An 8417-nucleotide genomic window follows, 5' to 3' on the forward strand; every position below is an offset into this window, starting at 1 on the left:
GGGGTGGGAGCAGCACGCCTGGCAGGCAGCGGGATGGCGTGAGGCTCTCCAGACACCCCCCGCCGCACCCTCACCTTCAGACTGCTTCTCTGCGCCTTCCAGTAAAGCTACTCCTCTCTCCAAAGTTATCAAGCCCTCATGGAGAAGAAAAAAGAAACCAAACCAAACCCGGCAGCACGTGGGTCCTGCAGCGCCGGCCACGAACGCCTCAGCACACCCCAACGCCGGGAGGGGTGGAGAAGGTGCCGTTCATCCCCCGGCACTGGCTGTGCTCCGTGCAGGGATGAGCGCTGTGTCTTCGTCCGTGCCTCCTGCCCTCTCCGACGGCGCCTGGCCCAGGGAGCGCAGCACAGCACAGCTCTGTGGCTCCAGCTCCCCCAAACCATCTTCAAACGTCCCCTGCCCGACCCTAGGAGGAGAGCTCCATGAGGGGAGGTTATTCTGCAAGGAGAGGAGAGAGGGCTTTCCTCCAGCCCGAGGGGTGCACGGGCTGTAAATCAGCCCCACTTTGAAGCCACTAATTGAGCTGCTTCTGTTAACACCTAGGTACAAAACAAGGCAGCGGGGATACCAGCCCCCAAACCATCTTCAAACGTCCCCTGCCCGACCCTAGGAGGAGAGCTCCATGAGGGGAGGTTATTCTGCAAGGAGAGGAGAGAGGGCTTTCCTCCAGCCCGAGGGGTGCACGGGCTGTAAATCAGCCCCACTTTGAAGCCACTAATTGAGCTGCTTCTGTTAACACCTAGGTACAAAACAAGGCAGCGGGGATACCAGCGTTTCCACTGTACCAGTTAGACACCAAACTCTCCCAACGAGACGCTGGGCTGCCCGCAGAGGCTCAGGGATGTCCTCGGCGCCTGCTGGGCACAGGAGCCCTTTGCCTCGGCTCCCTGCCTGTGTGGGAAAGCGGAGCTGCTCTGGGATCCCTGCCCGCAGGGCTTGCGGGAAGAGCCAAGGGAAAGGCCATGTCTATATTTGCTGCCCCGTCCCACTCTGCTGAGCGCTGCCAGTAAGGGACGTGTGTCACCTCACCCGAGGAAGGGGCAGCCAGCAGCAGCCTGCCCGCACCTTCCTGCCTCCCTCCGTCTGCCTTTGTTAGCCAGGAAACAGTGGTGTTTCCATCAAAAAGCTCAAAGTTATCCTTTTTACTTTCCCACACACGCTTTATTTCCCTTTCCAACACAGTTTAAGCTTCAAGCGTGTGTAACAAAAGCATTTGCAATGAGGCCAAGAGGTGTTTTGTTAAGGGAGGAGTCAAGCAGCCTGGGTAACGCATTCCTTTAAAATACGTACTTGTGAACATGGTGACAAATTACACAGAGATGTTTTGGCCACGTATTTTTACAGGTCATTGGTCACCTGAGGTCTGAATTGGGATGGTGGCTGCGTGATGCAAAGCAAGCTGCTAACAGGAAAAAAAAATAAATGCTTTAAATACTGGGGAATTCTCTTGCGATGGCTTAGAGCAGCGACCTCAGCATGGGTTGGCGAGAATGTTGAGAAGTATTTGGCAAAGACTTCGTGTAATGTGGAGTCTCCTCAGGGAGCGGCTCAGTTCCCGCATACATCAGAAGAACCAACTGCCGTGGTTTCAGCGCAGTGAAATCCCCGCGCTAGCAGAGTTCAGATTAACCCCTCGAACCAGGCTGCTTTCCTACCTGAGGCCACGCAGGAGCCATCTGGACCCGCCGAGACCATCAGGCTCAGAGCAGCCCGTCCCTCTGCCTCTCTGCCACCCACGTTTGCCGTCCCATTTTGCCCCAGTAACCGACTGAGCTCCAAAACCTCTCAGGCAGGAGCTGCCCCGGCAGCTGAGCCCTGCGATAGCGGGTCTGTGCCTGCTGAGCCGGAGCCGCCGAGGGCGACTGGCTTTATCTTGCTCTGCCATCCCTTCCCCGTGCAGCAGAAATCGGGCCAAGCAGATGGCAGCGGCAGAAGCGCAGGCACGTACGGAGGGGAGTCTGCCCCCCGTGCCGCTCTGTGCACCGACGCTGCCCGGCTCCCACTGGAAACACGTGAGGTTTCCAGCAAAACCAGGGGTTGAGCTGCCGGCGGTGCTCTCGGCTTTCCACACACCCCCCCGGGCAGCGCAGCAGCCCAGGACATCGCCCGCAGCCCCCAGGTTTGGGTTTGTGTTTTTTTTAAAAAAAAAAAAGTTAAGCTTGCATAGGAGGCAATTTAGAAAATAAGAAAGAGTGCTGATAAAGAACTGATTGAACAGCAAATCTGAACGTTGTCAAGATATATCAAGATAGGGCCACGAAGCTGATCCGAGGGCTGGAGCCCCTCTGCTGGGAGGACAGGCTGGGAGAGTTGGGGGGGTTCAGCCTGGAGGAGAGAAGGCGAAAAAGGGGAGAGCTCAGAGCCCCTTCCAGTGCCTAAAGGGGCTCCAGGAGAGCTGGGGGGGGACTTTTTGCAAGGGCATGGAGTGATAGGAACGGCTTCAAACTGGAAGCGGGGAGATTTAGATTAGATATTAGGAAGAAATTCTGGAGGTGTTCAAGGCCAGGTTGGACGGGGCTCGGAGCAACCTGGGCTGGTGGGAGGTGTCCCTGCCCAGGGCAGGGGTGGCACTGGGTGGCCTTTAGGGTTCCTTCCAACCCAAAATATTCTATGATATCTAAAAGCTGATACCTTCCTGAAAAGAGAATAAAATATGAAAAGGGAACAGCAGGCAGCTGAATTCACAGGCTCTCCTTTATAAACAATTACCATTTATTACTAAATGTAAATAAAACCCCAGAGAGGCTTTGGAAGCTTTAGTGTTCCATATAGGACAAAGGCGGTAAGCAACCAAGAACAGAAGCCCGACATTTCCAGTTTCTCCGTTGCAGTGACAGCACTGCAGAGTATATTTGGCAGTCGCTTCCCCGTGTCGATGCGCTCACAGCCTGCAGCGTTACGGAGCTGCCTTCTTCCGTTTGGAAAGCAGAAGTGGCTCTTACAGTTCGAGATCGGGAGATACCCAGACCACTCGTGGCTGTTATCTTTCACGTAGTCTGAACAGAAATACAAACTGCAAAGAACTTAAGTCTGACACAAAAAAAGTTTTTGCTAAAGAAAGTGCTTGAAGTACTGAAGATCAAACATATATATATATATGTATAAAGATCAACATTCAATTTAGCATTTAAAGTACTATGATTTCCTAAAAGGAAATGAGCTTATAACTTCACAAGAGAGAGAAGTCAGTATTTTGCTTTCAGCACAACCCTGCTGGCAGCTCGCATGGGTGTATCTGCACCCGGACCCTGCCGCAGCCAGAAATTCCCGGGAAGGTAAGGGAGCAGCGCAGCCCGCGGAGGTGTGGGTCTCTCACAGCCTCTGCGGGGAGTTTGTATTTACGGGGGTTGTTATGGCAGCGGGACGGCATCGCCAGGAGAGAAAGGAAACAAACACCGAGTCAAATGGGTATGACATAACCCGGCTCAGTGAGAAATTCTGCAGAAGGCCTGAGGGGTTTCTGAGGAACTGCAGCTCCCCGCCCCCAGCCTGAAAAAAGCCGGTCCGGTCGTGGCCGGATTGGGGATGTCGGGAGGAAATTACTGAACGAGAGAAAAACTCAGATGGGAGAAGCAACTATGAGAATTAGCCAGCTCTTGCATTTTCAATCAATTTCTTGGAACATTAAAACATATCACAATTCAACAAAAAACCAAAAAAAAAAAAAAGCACTTTATATGTGCACATGGGACAGACCTGATCCACCTTATTCTTTGCTTTAAAGCAAAGTGCAAGAGTCCGCAGAAGCACGACCATCGCGTGGGGCACGGCGAAGGGTTTGCATGCGCTATGTTTACAGTGCTGTTTTTGTTTGACAGGATAACAGTGCATGTAGGTAGGCGGGATCCCGTTCCACCGCGCGCCTCATCTACGCCTGCAGAGAGATGGTGGGAAGAGCAGCACGCAACAGTTCTCTTCGAATCACACCAGAGCAAACGCCTCCTCCCGGGGTTTCTTCCACGGGGGGGTCCCTTTGTCACCGGAGGAGAAGAGACCCGTCACAAACAAACTGCTTCAAAGCTACAGATAAACCTTTCCAGGCACTTTCCATGGGCCGTATGCGCAGCCTGGGGGAAGGAAGCATTCACACCGAGACCAGCCCGGCTGTAGTTTCAAGGCGAGTTAAACTTTCTGCCCAGATTTTTAAAACCCCACCCAGTTTGGGGGTGGATTTTAGCACTTCACTTTAGAAAAGCCCAAACCAATTCCTCCTTCAAGCACTAGAGGCTGTTTTCAGGTGTCGTTCCACTTCCCCCCAGCTCATCCCTTGCTCCAGCCTCCCGGCGCCCCGCGGCTGATTTTACCCGAGCTGTGGTTTTGGGGCAGTGGAGCCAAGTTCCTGAAGTACAATGCAACGCGACATTTCTCACGTGTTAGATCATGTCTTAAGCTGCTGCTTTGACATGATCTCCCGAAGAAGTGCCAAAAATGACAAAGTAGTAAAGAAAGAAAAACCAACAGGAAAAGATTTTTAAATCAATTGGCATTCTTAAGTTATGTAATAGAGCAAAGCAGGGACTTTTAGGCCAAAAAACCCACCAAACCAAGGACAAAGTTTTCTCCTTTCCTTCCATGCTGTATGATCTAGGATGCTTCCAGCCTTCATTTGTTCCTACCAAGGCCTCACCATCACCAAACTTCATCCCCTCTAAGGCCTGCAAAGCCCTGCTTGGAGCCCTTTTCCTACACCGATACCTCTGCAACATCTTCCCTACGCACACTTCCACAAGTGCCCAAGCACGCGGCCCCGTTACCCTGCCGTTACCCCCGCAGTTGCCATTCTTCCATCCCTTGTTTAACAGACCAGACAAACCCCTTGGGGTTGCGGTCCCAGCCGCCGGCCGGGCGATGCCAGCAGGTTGGAACAACCTCCCCCACCCTGAGAAACCATGCAGCAATGGGGACAACCCCTCCTGGCCACGCTGCCCCTCCACGGGGGTGTTTCTGAACCCGGGCTTAAGCACCAGCCCCGTCCCATTTGTGTAACAGCCCCGGGCTGTGCAGCGTCACGCACAAAATCCACCGTGACAGGGGTGACAGATTCCCCGTGTTTGACCCCAGAGAGATGGCTCAGGGATGGGCAAGCTCAGCTTGACCCCGACACCAGAGGAACGCTTTTCTTCCAGTCTCCAGTTGGGTAGCGAGACCCTCCAGTGGATGTTTTGTCTTTATTAATTACAGTTACGCACATAATATTCCCACCCAGACAGCATTTCCAACACAACTGACACTCACCCTTCTTAGGAGTAAAATAATCCTTTGCAGCGGATGGGGAATCTGTTGTAGCAGCACTTCTGCCACGTCCGGCTTCTCCTGGCTGCCCACGACCTCGCTGGTGTGGAACAAGGTCAGCGTTAGTGCATTGCCTCTCGCTGCCCAACAAGGACAGAAGCCCTCTAAAGGCTATGTGGTATAAAGTTACCATCTCTTGCTTTTTCAATGTGGCAAAAAATAAGTTAAACAAAATCTGTAATAATGCAAGAGCAAGGAAATGATACATGAAGATACGTGTCACATGAAGCAAAGCTTTTTTAAGAGGAGGAAGTGAGTTCAGTCAAACTTGAGCTTTGAACCAGATGCCCAACCCTCAAAGAATATAAATTATACAGAGACATTTTATAGAAGAAAAGAACATGACAAAAAAAGCGCTCACTTCCACAAAATGATGCAACTTTAGACCGTTTTAAGTTTTGAAAGCAGTTGGCTTGGGGGAGGATGCCAGAGATCCCCATGTACTTTGGAGGACACGCGGATCCTTGGCTGGTCCCAGGAGAATAGTAGTTTTGGGTTTTGTACAAGGGTACAACAAATCTGAACGCTGAGGTAGCACAGCTCCGTGACGCTGAAGAGAAACACATGAAAAAATGAAAGCTCCAGGTACAGGGCTGGGAGTCACCGGGGAGTCCCGTCGATGAGTTCCCCTGAACTCCAAATGAGCCTCCAGGACTGACCTGGTGTCCTGAAGAAAGAAGAAGAATGGGAGGAGGAGATGGTATTTTGGAGTGACTTTTTATAAAGGTTGAGCTTCATTTCCCACGTGAAAGCCTTCTTAGATGGTTGGATGGCATTTCCGCGGGAATCTGAAAAAGACAATCACGGTGTGAAATTCATCGGATGGCTTTTTCACGGAAATGTGATAAAGGAGCAAATTAAGTTGGGAAACGTGGGACTTAATGTGGAATCATTTCAACTCACTCTGGGGAGGAGGACTCCTTTCCATTTCTTTTGCTCCAAGTTTGACAGATGTGCTTTTCTCTAGGGTATAAAGAGTACGCATTGCTAGGAGCACTCCGCCTTTCCTGCACAGCCCGTTCACTCTTTACTCACTTTAGCAGCACTGCATTTTTTTCTCTTTAAAATTGCAATATGACACACCCCTGACATGTCCTGTACTAAGCAATCACAATATGTTAAGCTGCTGCGTACCAAATACTGAACTCCTAATAAATACTGAACTCCAAGGAAAGCACCTTTGCATTCAGGCGCAGCTCCGCTCCAGACTCCGGTTGTTTTGTCCGTACTCGTACAGCGGATGCTCGCCTTTCCAACGAGCTGGAAGCCAGACTCGCAGCTGTAAGTCACTGTTGAATTATACACAAATTTTTCTACACCTTCGCCATCGTGCTTTCCGTTGGTAATTTGAGGAGGTGAGGAGCAGGTAATTACTGCAGGAAAGAAGGTCAACATGGGCATTGCTAAAAGCTTCAGTAATAGCGCAAATGCAAAATGTTTCTTGAGTCCACCTAAGATTCTTGAAGAGAACAGACTTTTTGGACAACTGGAGATGGGCAACTAGCACTGCCTTCTGTCTTGGTCACCTCCCTTTTGTTTCTGAAGTGTTTCTGTTGTCCTGTCTTTCCCCCTCTCACTCCAAGGGTCACAGAAACAAACGGGCAACTTGCCACGTCCTGGCTTGTGATTCCTGGAAATCTCATCTCATCACCGTCGCTACTACCTTAGGTCATGAGAAAACATTGTGATCTTGTGGGAACAAAACTACTGAAACACAGAGTCAGCAGCAAAATGGGTATTTCTCAGCTGCGGTGTTGGTGACCGATCTGCCGCATAATATCAACAAAAGCAACGGATGACGAGAGGTTTAGACTAGACTTAGGCTGCAGGATCTACGGGACTGAAGTCAAAAGTAAGGTTGGATTAATCTTACGTTCACAAGTCGGAAGTTTACTCCATCCAACACCGTTTCCTTTAAGCTGACACTGAATGAAATGACTCCCGTTTAACCTGTACCTAAGTGAAAATACACAAGAAAAGAAAAATTTATATAACTATCCAGAAACTGAGAACAATTCTTTTCCCCAGTAACAGTATGATCAGGAATGCAGAAAAGGCAGTTTCAAAGCAGGCAGACGTGTAGATACGCGCTGGTTACCAGGAGAGCTCCTTCACCTTGCTCTCCGCCAGGATCCTCGTTAATCTATTTTTAGGCGATTCTCTCCTTTGACTCATTGCAAGGACGGGAGAAGTCGTAGCCGGTGGCTAGCAGGGCACGCAGGGAATGCCAGGCAGCGCTGAGGTTAGATGTGGATTCCCACATGGATGCATCGGGCTTGGATTGTGCTGCATCAGGGACTAATTGTCCCTGGTGGAGAGCAGTGCTGGGATTCAGGCTGCCGGCATCCCGCGCCTTTCCCACGCCGCCGTCACCCACTCGGACGCGGTGAGGAGGTGCGGAGCTCCTTCCGAGCGCACACAGCACCTCTAAAGGCCGCGGCTCAGCCCCCGGCTGCTGCCGGTCAGCGGGATCCGCTGAAACGCGCAGTGCTGGTGGCAGAGGGCAGCAGGCGCCCAGCCGCCGTCCGTGCCACCCCCTCCCCAGCACGCTGCCTTTGGGTTGTACGGGTGTAGCCGCTCTGCTAAAGTTTTGCCCGGGGAGCAAATGTCAGCAGACTGCTGGTGTACCTGCTCAGCTGGTCTCTGCAAATATTCAAACGCATCCCGGACGCGCAGCAGGGACAACGAGGAGCAAATGGGATCTACGCTTCATTAAAGTGCCTTTTGGGTTGGCCTGCTGGAGCCTAACACGTCTGGTTCTGACAGCACCGACACCTTCCCCAACCTCTGAATTAAATCCTCCTGTTCAAACGAATTCATCATTTGGACGTGATTGATAGTATCTGATCTTGAGTAGATGGATAACATTATCCCTCCACCCTGATGTGTGTTTCCAAAGATTAGCTGAACCCCAGCAGGGTGGGACTCGCTGTCATTTCCCCAAAGTCCATCCTAAGGGAATATCTGGAGAAACCCCTCCTCTGTTATATTTGAAGCAGCTGCAAAGACCGGCAGAACAAGCCGGATGATGCCAGCCAGCTCCTGCCGGGGAGGGCAGGGATCCTCGCTGGAGTCTTAAGAGCTTAATCCTGCGAGTCCGTCTGCTGCGTGTGTGCCCTGAT

General features: G+C 51.4%; 1 protein-coding gene across 1 annotated transcript in view; it reads right to left on the reverse strand.

Moving 5' to 3' along the window:
* The window catches only part of LOC104289335 (complement receptor type 1-like), a 35972-nt gene that overhangs the window by 8267 nt on the left and 19288 nt on the right, over nt 1-8417 (reverse strand). The window lies entirely within an intron of this gene.

The sequence above is a fragment of the Charadrius vociferus genome, unplaced genomic scaffold, assembly GCF_000708025.1.
Source record: "Charadrius vociferus isolate BGI_N301 unplaced genomic scaffold, ASM70802v2 scaffold266, whole genome shotgun sequence".
In the NCBI taxonomy this organism is placed as follows: Eukaryota; Metazoa; Chordata; class Aves; order Charadriiformes; family Charadriidae; genus Charadrius; species Charadrius vociferus.